Source organism: Chenopodium album, chromosome 20 (genome assembly GCF_948465745.1).
Source record: "Chenopodium album chromosome 20, dcCheAlbu1.1, whole genome shotgun sequence".
NCBI classification, from domain to species: domain Eukaryota; kingdom Viridiplantae; phylum Streptophyta; class Magnoliopsida; order Caryophyllales; family Amaranthaceae; genus Chenopodium; species Chenopodium album.
The window spans coordinates 24,963,808-24,980,351 of NC_137853.1; the positions used below are offsets into that span (position 1 = coordinate 24,963,808).

The 16,544-nt window shown below is 39.3% G+C and overlaps 1 non-coding gene across 1 annotated transcript; it reads right to left on the reverse strand.

The window, feature by feature from the left end:
* Window positions 1–3,554: 3,554 nt before the first annotated feature.
* On the reverse strand, window positions 3,555–3,660 carry LOC145599943 (small nucleolar RNA R71). Its single transcript, XR_014104187.1, has one exon. It is a non-coding gene; the product is annotated as a small nucleolar RNA R71 (small nucleolar RNA).
* Window positions 3,661–16,544: the final 12,884 nt, after the last annotated feature.

Consider the following 16,544-nt stretch of genomic DNA (forward strand, 5'->3'; position numbering starts at 1 on the left):
AGAGGCAAAACCATAAAAAGAAAAGAAAAAGAAAAAGGTAAACCAAAACCTATACGAATTGGACTTACAAATTGACTACACCACAAGTAAATGAACATCTTTCTCAAGCAATCAAGGTATGCACGTTCCAAGATATCCAAGGTTGATTGAAACATAGAGTATGCTAAGCATAGGAATTAGGCATCACAATCCACGCTCATCCCATTCAATCTTAGCGCGTTCTCCCCACTAGTCTCAAATCTCCCCTTAGTGAGCATCTCAAAAACTCCGCGAAGGAACCGGAAAAGAAATTATTTTAGGCTACTCGACATCTTGACTATGCATCCCCTCTCCTTAGGCAATGACCCATGATTCCCTCCCCCGAATAGAGACTCAACATCTAGGTCAAAAGGGCTTTCCCAAAGGTGGTAACGTAGGGCATAAAGGGTGAGGGTAGGCTAAAATTTAAAATTTGGCGGTTTTCCTAAATAGTGAAGCAAAAGGATGATCAATCCTCAACATCACGATCAAGAAATCACCAAAAAAAAAAACAACAACACCCCCAAGCTTATTCAAAGCTATACTCACAAAGATATGTACAAAAAGCGTAAAAGCTTCTCCCCCAAGCTTAAATGAAGCATTGTCCTCAATGCTTAGAAAGGGAGAATAATTCACATCAAAATATTTTTGAATTTTTCTCTTTTTCAATTTTTTTTTGTATTTTCACTATTAATAATGCTTTGTCCTCGCCTCTTTTAACTTTGGACAACTATTTCAACTTTGCACTTATTTGTCCTTGCCTTTTTCTAACTTCGACGACTTTTACTCATATCCACATATTATGCACAAGACAAACTTGCATTCAAAGGAACTAAATTTCCTAACTTCTCCACCACAAACTCCATCAATTTTGATCAATTGCTTCACAAAAACCAAGAAAAGAAAGAAAATGAAACAAAAGGCTCAAGATCTAAATATGTGGCTAGAAAATAAGGTATAAGGCTCAAATGGTTGTAAGAAGGCAAATGTAAACCCAAAAATAAAGAAAAATCTAGCTATCCTAAAAAGTAAAAATACCACCCCGAAAAGATGCCTTTGTCCTCCCTAGATGGTTCGGTCTCGGGTTTAAGAATCATAGATCAAGATTTCTAGATTAGGTCCGAGATAGTCAAGGATCCACACCGCTCATTCAAAATAGGTTGAAGGCTTGAAAAACAATGAACCTCACATGGATGTAGCAAAAACTCATTAGTGGTGTCAAATTGACTATAGGGAGCAACTACCAAGCATGCCACAAACAAGTAGAATCAGCTTCATGATCCTCCTAGTTCTAACCAACTACCTTAGCATACACCTATCCTTGAGTCAAACGAGCATACTCTCAAATCGTTCATTGATGAGTGACATTTATGGCACTCATTTGGTCCCTTTTTGGATGAATTTTATTTCATTTTATTACTCTTTTCTTTAGTTTTCCTTAGTTTTATTCTAGTTTTCTTCATTTTATGCTTTTTGTAGTTAGTTTCTCTATTTTATGCATTTTCTAGTTTACTTGCTATTTGTCCCTTTTACTTGCTATTTATCCTTTGATTGTAGGTTGTGATTGATTGTCCAAGGATTCCCGAGCTTCCTCTCCCTGGTCTTTCATTGATTTTCATGCCTAAAGCTTGTGCAAGAAGTTTCAAGTCAAAGGGGGGTCCAAGGAGCATGCTTCAAAGGCCTTGTATATGCCTTTTTCATGGCTTATATCCTTCAAGAAATTCAAGAAAGTTCCTGCCTACTTTGTCCTCCATCACCATCATCTAGGATGTGTGCAACACATGAGCTAGGAAGAAGAAGAAGAGAAGGAAGCTGCAGCTTTGTGCGGGCGCACTCGAGGAGTGTGCGGCCGCACATCTGTCGAGTGCGGCCGCACACCAGGTGCGTGCGGGCGCACCTTTCTGGGTGTGTTCCCGTGCGCACTTCTCTCTCTCCTCCGAGCGCCCGCACCGGCGTGGGTCTATTTTTGGACGTCAATCCTAACTTCCTCTTGGTATTGATAGTTATTTCTTTCCTTTTATGGAGAGAGAATTAGATCTTCATTAGTTAGAATTAGATTAGATTAGATTTTAGAGAGAGAAAAACACTAGTTCTTAGCATTTTAGAGAGAGAAAATGTGGGTTTGATGATTGAAGATTGCTACATTTGATTTGATTTCTATCAAGTTTGTAAGGATTCTTTACTCTTTAATGCAATTTAATGTTTGATTTCATTAGTATTGTTGTTTGATTTGGTTAATTGATAGTTTGATTGATTTTGATTGAATTTGTTGGTTTCAATTTGATTTCAATTGATGAATTTGGGAATGATGATTAGTTTAGCTTTGATTTTGATGTTCTTCATGGATTGTGAGTAGTTTATTTGCTAGGGTAGTGGTGAAGCATGTATTAATGATGAATTGAGATTAATTTGGGGGAAACTGATTGAGTTGATAATGTGATTAAATTGGTTGATTGATTTTGTGCATGTGTGTGCTTGATTAGGCTTGATCACCCTTGTTATTCACACTAGATTGCATTGTGAGTTCACATTGATACGGACCATTGATTTGCGGCTTACATTTACTCGATTGAGATATCTTGTGATGTTTCCTAGCTAGTGTTTGATGTAGTTGACGCTAATTAGACCTCTAGGAGAATAGCTTGATGTACTCTCTTGGTTGCAATTTCGGTTTTCCCTCACATTGCTTGACTTGATTGGTTGATTCCCCAAGTTGATTGAACTTCATTGTTGATGCATGTGGATCCATTCCCCTAGTGCCTTTGCATTTGATTAGTACAAGCTTTTTGCATTGCCTAGCTTAGCTCTAGTTTCTACCATAAACCCCTACTAGACTTCGGAATAGCTTGATTTAGGCATTGTGCATTCGACCTCCATTCCTTTGGGTTCGACCTTGACTTACCACTACACTTTATAGGGGTTAGTTGAGTTACAAATTTTGTTTGATTGGGTGGGGTGGTAGCCCAACGACCTACCGTTCTTCATCCCATCAAAATGGCGCCGTTGCCGGGGAATGGTGCTTTGAGTGCATGTTGTTGTTGAATCTATTCCACTCTATTTGCAAAATACAAAAAGATTTTACACTTTAGGCTACACTTGTAGCCGTGCTACTAATATTTTCTTTGAGTTTTGTATGCATAGATCCCAAGTCATGGGAGAACATCCAAGAGTTGCCTTGAAGGAACTAGGAGTGCCCGGTGCATATAGGTATGAGAGCGGCATAGCTCCACCTACAACACCGGAAATTGACTTTGAAATTCAGCCGGCAATGATCACCCTAATTGAGAGGAGACAATATAGTGGGGCTAAGAATGAGAGCCCATTGAACCATCTTAAGGAGTTTGAAAAATATTGTAACACAATCAAGGTCAATGGAGTACCTCAAGAGTTTATCCGTCTTAAGTTGTTCCCTTTCTCTCTCATAGGAAGATCATTGGAGTGGCTAGATAAGGAAGTGAAGACCAATTCTTTGAGAACTTGGGATGATGTCACCAAAGCTTTCTTGTTCCATTTCTATCCTAAAAAGAAGACGGCGGAGGCAAGAGCTTTGATTCAAGGGTTCAAGGAAAAGCCAAATGAAAGTCTCTATGAAACATGGGAAAGATTTAAGGATTATCAAAGGGAGTTTCCACACCATGGGATCCCTACCTATCAAATCGTACATATCTTCTATGGTGGGTTGAGTTCTCATGGGAGAGCAAGTTTGGATGCCGGAGCCGGAGGCCCAATCATGAACAAAACGGAAGAAGAAGTGGTTTATGTAATTGATGAAGTGGTTCGTCATTACATGAATTGGAAAGAAGTGGAGAGAGAACCAACAAGCAAGGGTTACTCAATCGAACAACTTAGTGCCATCAATGATTTGACTACTTTGATTGCGGATTTAGGGAAAGAAGTTATGTCTCTCAAAGAAAAGCTTGAGAAGCACCCCTTCCCAAGCTCCGATTCTTCCCTCCCAAATTAAGGGGAGAGGTACATCTTCTCACTTTAACTCTAATCTTTCTTCTTGTTGCATGATTGTGGAATGTTAGCCTTGTGAATTATGTGGAATGAATGATCATAATGCTTCTATGTGCCCAAATGTTCCTTGTAATGAATGTGATGGAAGTGAAATGGAACATGTGAATTATATCAATAATCATGCTTGTGAACCTAGAATTGATGTTCAAAGGAATGTTGGAAATAGGAATTATCATATGAATCATGATGATTATAACCAAAATGGAGGTTGTAGAAATCATGGATACCAAGGGATTCATGGTAACTATAACCATCATGGTTGTAATGGTCATGGTCATGGCCATAGACATGGGGATCATAATCAAGGTTATGATAACCATGGTCAACAAAGGAGCCAAAATCAAACTAGGGGTAATTGGAATAATCAAACTAGGGGATATTTTCAAGCAAACTTTCAAAGAGGTTCCCCAATTGATTTAGTTCCAAATGCTCAAAGTTCAAGTGATAATTCCTATGATCAATCATTTTCTTCTAGGGAATTTTTGGAAAGTGTCATTGAGAAACAAGCCAAAACTTTGGAAATTTATATGGCTTTGAATGAAGAGAAGTTTAATTACATGTTGGCATATAACAAGGATTTAAGTGAAACACTTTCTCAATTGACTAGTGTGTTCAAGGGATATGCAAACTCTTCTTCTTTGACTCCACCTAGCCTAGATTCTAGGAACCCTATGGATGCCATTGTTACTAGAATGGGTAGGGTCCTTGAGGGAGGTGTGCCTAAGAAGAGTGTTGCTAGAGAGAGTACTAGTAAGAATCCCATTGAAGTTGAAGGTGATAATGTCCTTTGAGTGAAAATGTTGATGAGGAACGAGTAGAGAAGGTGATAGAGAAAGAGAAAGAGAAAGAGGTTTGCAAACCAAGGCTTCCCTATCCCCAAAGATATAATAGATATAAGTAGGATGAGCAATTTGGGAAATTTGTAGAGATGCTTAAGCAACGTCATCTAACTCTTCCTTTCACCGATGTTGTTGAACAAATGCCAAACTATGCTAAGTTCCTTAAGGAGATTTTGAGTGGAAAAAGGACTTGTGATATGATGGAGACAATTAGCCTTACCGAACATTGTAGTGCAATTATCATGAACAAGATGCCTCCTAAGTTGAAAGATCCCGGAAATTTTTCCATCCCTTGTGCTATTAACAAGACCCAAATTGATAATGCCTTATGTGACTTAGGAGCTAGTGTTAGCCTTATGCCATATTCGGTTTATCAAAGATTAGGTCTAGGAGAACTTCTACCTTCCAAGATTAGTTTGCAATTAGCCGATAGGTCGATCAAGATTCCTAAGGGAAAGGTAGAAGATGTGCCTTTAAGGGTTGGGAAATTTTTTATTCCGGTTGATTTTGTAGTGTTGGATATGGATGAAGATGCTACAATACCTATCATCTTAGGTAGACCTTTCCTTGCTACATCGGGGGCTATGATAGATGTTAAAAGTGCTAAGATTTCTCTTAAGATTGGATAGGAGGTAGTTGAATTTGATTTGAATGAAGGAATGAAATATACCTCTTATTCTTTTGAGAATTGTATGAGAGTTGAAGTGCTTGATAATATTGTGAATTCCATGCATGAGCACTTGCTCACATCTAATGATCCTCTTGAGTGTGTTTTGTTGAATAAGGAAAAGATAGGTATCCCAAGCAAGGAAGTGCAAGTGTATGAAGATTTGCTTGATGGAGGCAATATAGGGAGTGAAGAAGAAATTTGTATGGGGATATCACGTCAAGATGCTTTGCAAGTGGCCTCAACCAAATAAGGTAAAGGTGTTCCCATGGTAGAGCTCAAACCTCTACCATCACACCTTAGGTATGAATTCTTAGGCCCTAATTCTACATATCTCGTTATTATTAGTGCATCCTTGAGTGAGAGCCAAGCTCAAGCGTTATGTGGTGTTTTGAGAAAGCACCAAGGTGCTTTGGGGTACACAATTGATGATCTTAAAGGCATAAGCCCCGCCTTGTGTACACATAACATAACACTTGAGGAGGGCACCCTACCTTCTATTGAACGACAAAGGAAGCTACATCCCCAAATGGGAGAAGTAGTTAAGAAAGAGATCACTAAGCTTTTGGATTCGGGAATCATATTCCCCATCTCAAGCTCAAGGTGGGTCTCCCCCGTGCATGTCGTTCCTAAAAAGGGGGGTATGACCGTAGTTGAGAATGAGAAAGGTGAACTCATTCCAACTAGAACGGTCACCGGTTGGAGGATGTGTATAGATTATAGACGTCTAAACACATCAACCAAAAAGGATCACTTCCCTCTCCCTTTTATTGACCAAATGCTTGAAAGGTTGACTAGGCACAAATTCTATTGCTCCCTTGATGGATATTCGGGATTCTTTCAAATTCCTATTCATCTCGAGGATCAAGAAAAGACAACCTTCACATGCCCCTATGGTACTTTTGCATATAGAAGAATGCCCTTTGGATTGTGTAATGCTCCGGCGACCTTTCAAAGGTGTATGATGAGCATTTTTGGGGACATGCTTGAAGAAGAAATGGAAGTTTTCATGGATGATTTTTCCGTGGGAGGTGTTTCATTTGAGGATTGCCTCAAAAATCTTGAAAAATGTCTTGAGAGATGTGAAAAGGTCAATTTGGTGCTTAATTGGGAAAAATGCCACTTCATGGTGGAAGAAGGGATTATGCTAGGCCATAAAATTTCTCATAAAGGCATTGAAGTTGACAAAGCTAAGATTGAGGTGATAGAGAAGTTGCCCCCTCCGGTTAATGTGAAAGGAGTAAGATCGTTTTTGGGTCATGCCGGGTTTTATAGAAGGTTTATCAAAGACTTTTCTCTCATTGCTAAGCCTTTAAATGATCTCCTCCAAAAGATGTTGATTTTGTCTTTGATGATGCTTGTTTGGAAGCTTTTAATAGATTGAAGAAAGCTTGGACTTCTACTCCTATTGTCCAAGCCCCTAGGTGGGATTTGCCATTTGAGCTTATGTGTGATGCAAGTGATACGACCATAGGAGGTGTGTTGGGTCAAAGAATTGACAAAAAGCTCCATGTCATTTATTATATGTCGAAGACCCTCAATGGTGCTCAAAGAAATTACACAACAACGGAAAAGGAATTCTTGGCTATTGTTCATTCTTTTGAGAAATTCCGTTGTTATTTGTTGGGGTCTAAGACTATAGTCTTCACCGATCATGCGGCTTTGAAGTATCTCCTTAGAAAAAAGGAATCCAAACCGAAGTTGATTCGTTGGGTCCTTGAGCTTCATTCTTTTGATCTTGAGATCCGGGATAAAAAAGGTGCGAAAAATGTTGTTGCGGATCATTTGTCTAGACTTGAGGATTTTCAAGTTCAAGATGATGGGTCCCCTATAGAGGACCGGATGTTGGATGATTCATTATATGTTATCAATGTGAAGGAGCTTCCTTGGTTTGCCGATTTGGTGAATTTTCTTGCTTGTGGGGAGTTCCCTCCTTCCTTTTCCAACAATCAAAGGAGGAAGCTCAAGAGAGAAGCTAGGCACTATGTTTGGGATGAGCCAATCTTGTACAAAAGAGGTGTGGATGGGTTGTTGCGCCGGTGTGTGCCAAATGAGGAAATACCAAATGTTTTGAAGATGTGCCACTCGGATCCTAGTGGTGGTCATATGGGTGTTTCAAGAACGGCCTCTAAGGTGCTTCAATGTGGACTATGGTGGCCTAACCTCTTCAAGAATGCTTGGGAGTATGTCAAAAGTTGTGATCAATGCCAAAGGACCGGGAATATTTCAAGAAGGAATGAGATGCCCCAACAACCAATACTTGAGTTGGAAATATTTGATGTTTCGGGTATAGATTTTATGGGTCCTTTTCCATCTTCTTATGGGAATCAATATATTCTTGTTGCTGTTGATTATGTGTCAAAGTGGGTGGAAGCCATTGCTTCTCCAACTAATGACCATAAAGTGGCGATGAAGTTGTTCAAAAAGATAATATTCCTTAGGTTTGGCATCCCCAAAGCGGTTATAAGTGATAATGGCTCCCATTTTGTGCACTATGCTTTCCGGAAGATGTTGAAGAAGCATGGAGTGAACCAAAGATTTGGTCTTCCTTATCACCCTCAAACCAATGGGCAAGTTGAGGTATCAAATCGTCAAATTAAGTTGATTCTTGAGAAGACGGTTGCAAGGAGTAGGAAAGATTGGGCAAACAAGCTAGATGATGCCTTGTGGGCATATAGAACGGCTTTCAAGACTCCTATTGGTACCACTCCTTATCGCTTGGTTTATGGGAAGTCTTGTCACCTTGCGGTTGAGCTTGAGCACCGCACTCATTGGGCTATTAAGAAGATCAATTTTGATTTAGCTAGTGCGGGTGAGCAACGTTGGTTGGACTTACATGAGTTAGAAGAGCTTCGGTTGGATGCGTATGATTGTGCTAGCTTGTATAAAGCTAGAACTAAGGAGGTGCATGATAAGCTCATTGAGAAGAAAGAGTTTGATCCGGGGGATAAGGTGCTTCTTTTCAACTCCAAAATGAGGCTTTTTCTCTGAAAATTGATGTCTCGTTGGACCGGTCCTTTTGTTGTTCAAGAGGTGTTCTCAAATGGCTCCATTGAAATTTCTCCTTTGGACTTTTCGAGGACTTTTAAGGTCAACGGACATAGGCTCAAGCGGTATTATGATGGAGTATTTGTGGGGGTCATCCATGATATGACTCTCTATGATCCACCTTGAAAGAGGTGGAGGATGTCTAGCTTAAGACTCTAAAGTAAGCGCTTCACGGGAGGCAACCCGTGTTTTCTAACTTTTTCTTCCTTTTTCTTTTGATTTTTCTTTGTGTTTTGATGGTGTTTTTGTGATTTAATCTTATTGTGTTTGATGTTGTAGGTTGGTTTGAGTTGATTTCCAACAATTTTGATGCCAATTTTGAGGTAAATTTGTCCCAATTCTTAAGTGGAAAAAGTGGGTAAGTATGGAGGATGTTGAGTACTTGTATTTATTTTCATGATTTTCATGTTTTTCACTCTCCAATATGAAGTGTAGCTACTGCCTATATGGTTCCCCATGACCATCATAGGGGGTGTGCGCACTAGGTGAGGGAGGAAGGAACTCGGAGGAAAAACCCAGTTTTTGTGCGGGCGCACACCAGCTCTGTGCGGCCGCACACGAGCTCTGTGCGGGCGCACATCTCCCATGTGCGGCCGCACCTAGCTGGGTGTACGAAGCTTTGTTTTCTCTCCTCTTTTAAGGCCGATTTCCCTTCTCTCTCTCTTCTACTTCATTCTACTTCCTTCATAGATCTATTGGGGTTGCTCATAGTTATACTTCATCTTCATCATATTGTTTTTCATCATTCTACATCATATCTCCATAATTCTCACTACTTTGATACCCAAGTATTCATTCTACATCACTAAAGGTAATATTTTCTCACTCCTAGTTTGAAAATTTTGGGTATTTTTCAATTGGAACTTGTTGGTATGATTGTTGGAGATGTTTATGTGTAGTAGTGTTTTTCTTGCTTTAATCTTGTGATTTCCTATCAATTGAGAGTATAATTGCATGTTTTATGTGATAAAGTTTCAATTTTTATACCTCATGAGGCTTTGAGCATGATTAGTACTACCCTCACTCACATCACCATTGTTACCACTACTTGTTCTAATGTTGATGACTATGGAATTGTTGATGTTGGTTTTGTGAAATTTAATTATGACGATGGTATTATTTGAGCATATTATGAATTTTGGCATGAATTTTGTTGGATTTTCATATGATTAGTTTTAGGGTATTTTGTTGATGTTGATGGTGATAATGGAGATAATGGTTTGTTGGTAATATGGTATAATGTTGCTTCTATTAATTGTGATTTGGGGTAATATTTGTGTCAATTGTGATGCTTTGATTATGCATTATTCAACTTTATTGAATTTTTGCTTCATTCTTTGAATATTGTACACTTTATTTTTCCCCATATTCATGATTGGTTTTTGGCATACTATTCCTATTTTTGAAGCCATTCTCTTTGTCCATTATTTTGAGATGGGTGGTTCAAGGCAAGCAAAACGTACTAAGGTTACAAATTCAAGAGGAACCATTGATCCACCTTCTACAATCAAGAAAACATACGACATCAAGTTTAAGGTCCAAAAGCATTGGGACCGATTTGAGAGTCTATCATCAAGGAAATTATATTCTACGAGATTTTATGATCATGATACCACCACTCTTCTAGGGATCGACGATGATGTCCGAATGTTAGCACGGAATTTGGGCCTTGAGCAATTCATCGATCTTAGTGCTCCCACATTTGCAAGGCTCACAAATGAATTTCTATCATCTCTCGATGTGCACAAGAGTGGCAACGACAATGAATGTCCAACACTCTCTTTCCAAGTGTTCAATGACGATTATTCTATTCCCCTCACATTCTTCAACAAGATGTTCCATTTTCCGGAGCCGATCGAGGGTGTGCCTTTGATTTATCCGGCTTATGACACTCTTCATCACGACCATAAATACGATGAAGATGATTGGTGGGATAGCATTTCTAATGAAGAAGCTTATTGTGCTCAATCTTCAAAGTCGGCCTCAATAGTCCATGGTGCGATGCGCTATTTTAGCCGCATCCTTACTTATGCATTTTTCTCCAAGGAATCTCTTGGAGCCATGTCTCAAGAACAACTAAGTTGGTTATGGTTGGCAAGTCAACCCAAGGATGATGAAGTGGAGGTGATCGACTTTGCAAGACACTTGCTCGACCGTTTCATCGACATTAGGGACGGCTTCTTTCTCTCGGGGAGCATACAAATAGGGGGTATGATTACCATCATTGTGTTGTCACTTAACAAAAAGTATGCATCCAAGATTGGGAATCTTAAGGAGATTTGAGACCCAAGATAGAAGTCTTCATCTTGCTTGTTGGGCACGTTTGCCTTGATCAACCAAAAGTTCATTGAGCGCACCATCATGGATGATTTGTTCATTTGGAAAGTGTCGAGGACTACCGATTGGTGCCTTATCCCCTACGAAGGATCAATGGTGAGGGACAAAAATTCACCCTACCCTTGGAAGCCGCACAAGAGAGATATTCCAAGTTCTTTTCGTCGGGTTTCCATGCCTTCTTCGGGAAATGCTCATCCAAGGTCTAAGGCCTCATCATCTAAGGGAGGTAACCCTAATACTTCTTCTCCTACTCCTCTATCTCCTTCATCCCCTTCCTCGCATGACTTGTCTAGCTTGCATGAAAAGATTGATGCCCTTACTTTTGCCTTGTCTTCTTCCTCTTCTATGGGGAAAGGTTGTTTGGAGGGTAGCTATGATTATCATGCTAGGAGGGTATATGATTATCATGTTTCTAGGGGGGATATTGAGCCTTATGTGAACTACCCGTACCTCCCGGTCCAAGAGGGCCTTATCCCACAGTGGGAGCCTTATGACAAGGCGGTGGGGCCCCGTCTCTGCTATCCCTATTGGGAGGGCCCACATGTGGCACATAGTGCCATTCGTGGGACCTCTAGAGGGGATTATGATTACAAGAGGCCGGGAGGGTGTGACTGGACTTACGATCCAGCTAACCCTGCTCCTTTCCCTTCCCCTGAGACTGAGGGGAGGTGGGGTCGTTTGGGCCCCCCTGTTTTGGATGATTGGTCTGAGTATTTTGTTGCTGATGCCCTTAGGAGGTTAGGTAGGGCTAAAGGGAAGGAGGTTATTTCCATGGGTGGGGGGAGCTCTAGTTCTACCCCCTACTTTAGTGCCGAGTGAGCCATGTTGGTTACCCCTCTCCGTATGCTTGTTTTATGATTGTGTTTCTTTTTTGCCCTTTGGTTGGGTTTAGCTTGGGGGAGGGGTAGCTCATTTCTAGCTTGGGGGAGTTGGTTTAGGTTGGTTGTGGTTTGCATGTCCTCCTCCTTGCTAGTGGTTCATTTAGCATTATTCCTTCTTAGCCTCCATGTCCTCTTTCTGATCTGATGTCTCTGTGATGTTTTCTCTGCTGATTTCTCTGATGATGACTTACTCTGTTCCCTATCTATCTGCTCTGCTGTTATTCTGATGATTCTTGTTGCTGATGATGTTTCCTGATGTTTCACTGTCTCTGATATATATTTTTCATTTACTGTCGTTATGCTGCCGAATTTTCGGCTGATTTCATTTGGAAGTTACTGACGATTTTCTTTGTATATAGATTCTTTTATTTTCCTTTTCTCACTTGGTTTCTTGAAGAAGCTTTTGTTTTTGGAATGCAACGAGGTGGTTTCTACTTGCTTCGTTTATTTTTGCTAAGCTTGGAAGCCCGGTGAGACCTTTCTTATTTTTCTCTTTATTTTTCTTGGTTGCATAGAATACGATTAGTTTAGGGGAAGTTGAATGGTTCGAGGATGGATGCTTGTTAACACGTAATGTGTTTGGGATCGATGGCATTGATGTCGATCGATCACTTGTTTGACGATTGGGATTCTTATGTGTTTAACTTGCTTTCTAGTCCTTTTCATACTATTTCTCCTATATTTCGTTTTCTATGTCTCCGTTTCTTTTCTTTTGTTTTCTTTTATTTTCCTTTTCTTTTACTTTCCTTTATTTTTCTTTTTGTTTTTGATGTGATTTTGAGGCTTTATTTTTCATTTTTCTTATGCAATGAACTTTGTACATTGGTCTGGTCTTTTGCATGATTTTCTTCCTAGGTTGTAAAGGTATGCACGGTTTGAGACTATGTTCGGTTGACTCTAGGATAGGTGTATGCTAGGGTAGTTGGTGTGAACTAGGAGGATCATGAAGCCGGATTCTACTTGTTTGTGGCATGTTTGTAGTTTCTCCCTATAGTCAATTTGGCACCATTAGTGAGTTTTTGCCACATCCTTGTGAGGTTACTTGTTTTTCAAGCCTTTAACATTTCTTGTATGAGCGGCGTGGATCCTTGACTATGCAAACCTAATCTAATAAAGCTTGATGTATAATTCTCAAACCCAAGACCGAACTATCTAGGAAGGACAAAGGCACATTTTTCGGGGTGGTATTTTTCATTTTTGTTATATTTTGTTATTTTCTTTATTTTTGGGTTTACATTTGCCTTCTTGCAACCATTTGAGCCTTATCCCTTCTTTTCAAGCCACATCTTTAGTTATTTGACCTTTTGTTTCATTTTCTACATTTTCTTGGTTTTTGTGAAGCAATATGATCATTTTAATGGAGTTTGTGGTGGATGAGTTGGAATTTTGGTTTCTATGAATGCAAGTTTGTGATATCATTTTCTTTGTGAATAATGGCAAATATTAGTGTAAAAGCCGTCCTACTTCATAAAAGGCATGGACTAATAAGTTGCATATTGAAAAAGCCGTCTGAATTAAGTAAAAGGCAAGGACATTGCAAATTAGTATTAAAAAAAAAATAGACAAAAAAATTGAAACAGTGAAAATTCAAAAAATTTTAATGTATTATTTTCTCCTTTCTAAGCATTAAGGACAATGCTTCTTTTTAGCTTGGGGGAGAAGCGTGTACGCTTTTTGTATATATTTCTTTTTGAGTATAGCTTCAAGTAAGCTTGGGGGTGTTGTTTTTGTTTGGTGATAACTTAGTTTTGGTGTAAAGAAATGCGCAATCTTTGCTTCACTATTAGGAAAACCACCAAATTTTAAATTTTAGCCTACCTTCACCCTTATTGCCTTACGTTACAACCTTGGGGAAAGACCTTTCGACCTAGATAGTTGAGTCATTATTCGAGGGAGGGCATCATGGGTCATTTCCTAAGGAAAGGGGATGCATAGTCAAGATTGTCGAGTAGCCTAAAAATAATTCTTTTTCCGGTTCCTTCGAGGAATCATTTGGACGCTCACTGAGGGGAGATTTGAGACTAGTGGGGAGAACGCGGTAAGATTGTTTGGGATGAACGTGGATTGTGATGACTAGTTCCTATGCCTAGCATACTCTATGTTTCAATCAACCTTAGATATCTTGAAAAGTGCATACCTTAACTACTTGAGAAAGATTGTCATTTATTTGCATTATAGTCTCTATGTGAGTTCATTTCGCAAAGGTTTATTTTCATTTTCTTTTCTTTAGTTTTCATGGTTTGCCTCATTGATGTTTGGTGGAGAGTTATGGGTCAAACTCTTAGGACACCCTTACGAGACCTCACTCGTCCTCATAGGCGACTTTGGGGTTTAAAGGGCTTGTTGAAGCTAAAAGCAACCGTGATTCCTACGATAGTGAGTCTTAGTGTATATTCTTATCTTGAGTCTTTCTTTTTCTTTTTCAATAAAATTTTCATCCTTTATCTTTCTTGCTTTGTTTTGCTCGAGGACGAGCAAAAGTTTAGCTTGGGGGAATTTGATGAGTGACATTTATGGCACTCATTTGGTCCCTTTTTGGATGAATTTTATTTCATTTTATTACTCTTTTCTTTAGTTTTCCTTAGTTTTATTCTAGTTTTCTTCATTTTATGCTTTTTGTAGTTAGTTTCTCTATTTTATGCATTTTCTAGTTTACATGCTATTTGTCCCTTTTACTTGCTTTTTATCCTTTGATTGTAGGTTGTGATTGATTGTCCAAGGATTCCCGAGCTTCCTCTCCATGGTCTTTCATTGATTTTCATGCCTAAAGCTTGTGCAAGAAGTTTCAAGTCAAAGGGGGGTCCAAGGAGCATGCTTCAAAGGCCTTGTATATGCCTTTTTCATGGCTTATATCCTTCAAGAAATTCAAGAAAGTTCCTGCCTACTTTGTCCTCCATCACCATCATCTAGGATGTGTGCACCGCATGAGCTAGGAAGAAGAAGAAGAGAAGGAAGCTGCAGCTTTGTGCGGGCGCACTCGAGGAGTGTGCGGCCGCACATATGTCGAGTGCGGCCGCACAAAAGGTGCGTGTGGGCGCACCTTTCTGGGTGTGTTCCCGTGCGCACTTCTTTCTCTCCTCCGAGCGCCCGCACCGTTGTGGGTCTATTTTTGGACGTCAATCCTAACTTCCTCTTGGTATTGATAGTTATTTCTTTCCTTTTATGGAGAGAGAATTAGATCTTCATTAGTTAGAATTAGATTAGATTAGATTTTAGAGAGAGAAACACTAGTTCTTAGCATTTTAGGGAGAGAAAATGTGGGTTTGATGATTGAAGATTGCTACATTTGATTTGATTTCTATCAAGTTTGTAAGGATTCTTTACTCTTTAATGCAATTTAATGTTTGATTTCATTAGTATTGTTGTTTGATTTGGTTAATTGATAGTTTGATTGATTTTGATTGAATTTGTTGGTTTCAATTTGATTTCAATTGATGAATTTGGGAATGATGATTAGTTTAGCTTTGATTTTGATGTTCTTCATGGATTGTGAGTAGTTTATTTGCTAGGGTAGTGGTGAAGCATGTATTAATGATGAATTGAGATTAATTTGGGGGAAATTGATTGAGTTGATAATGTGATTAAATTGGTTGATTGATTTTGTGCATGTGTGTGCTTGATTAGGCTTGATCACCCTTGTTATTCACACTAGATTGCATTGTGAGTTCACATTGATACGGACCATTGATTTGTGGCTTACATTTACTCGATTGAGATATCTTGTGATGTTTCCTATCTAGTGTTTGATGTAGTTGACGCTAATTAGACCTCTAGGAGAATAGCTTGATGTACTCTCTTGGTTGCAATTTCGGTTTTCCCTCACATTGCTTGACTTGATTGGTTGATTCCTCAAGTTGATTGAACTTCATTGTTGATGCATGTGGATCCATTCCCCTATTGCCTTTGCATTTGATTAGTACATGCTTTTTGCATTGCCTAGCTTAGCTCTAGTTTCTACCATAAACCCCTACTAGACTTCGAAATAACTTGATTTAGGCAATGTGCATTCGACCTCCATTCCTTTGGGTTCGACCTTGACTTACCACTACACTTTATAGGGGTTAGTTGAGTTACAAATTTTGTTTGATTGGGTGGGGTGGTAGCCCAACGACCTACCGTTCTTCATCCCATCATTCATACCTTTACTACCTAGGAAGAAGGTTATTCAAAAGCCAAAGCCCAATGTATAAAGTCCAATTTATAAGAAAAGCAAAAGGAGTGAAAAAATAAAGCCTCAAAACATACCATATACTAAGACAAGAACAAAGGAAAAATAAGGGAAAAGAAAAATAAAAGGAAAGAAAAGAAAAGGAAAACCATAGACAAAGGAAGAGTGACGTGGGGAAAACTAGGTTGTTGGACTAATCCTCCCTAAGCCAAACAAAATTTATAAACACTCAACTAACCTAAATACAAGTATAGAGGTAAGTCAAGGGTCGAACCCAAAGGAACGGTAATGTCTAAGTGCTTTCAATTATATGCCTAAGCTAGGTCGAAGACGAAGGGTAAAAGGTGACACTAACAACTACTAATACGAAGAAACCACACAAATAATGTGCTAGGGATTAGGATCAGCAAATACTAGCAATGAACGTAGCAAATTGGAATAGGAAAGTCGACTAAGTCAAGCAATGTGGGGGAGAATCAATCGTGAAACCAAAAGAGCATATCAAGCTATTCTCCTAGAGGTCTAACTAGCGTCAACTACGATAAACTCTAGCTAGGAAACATCAC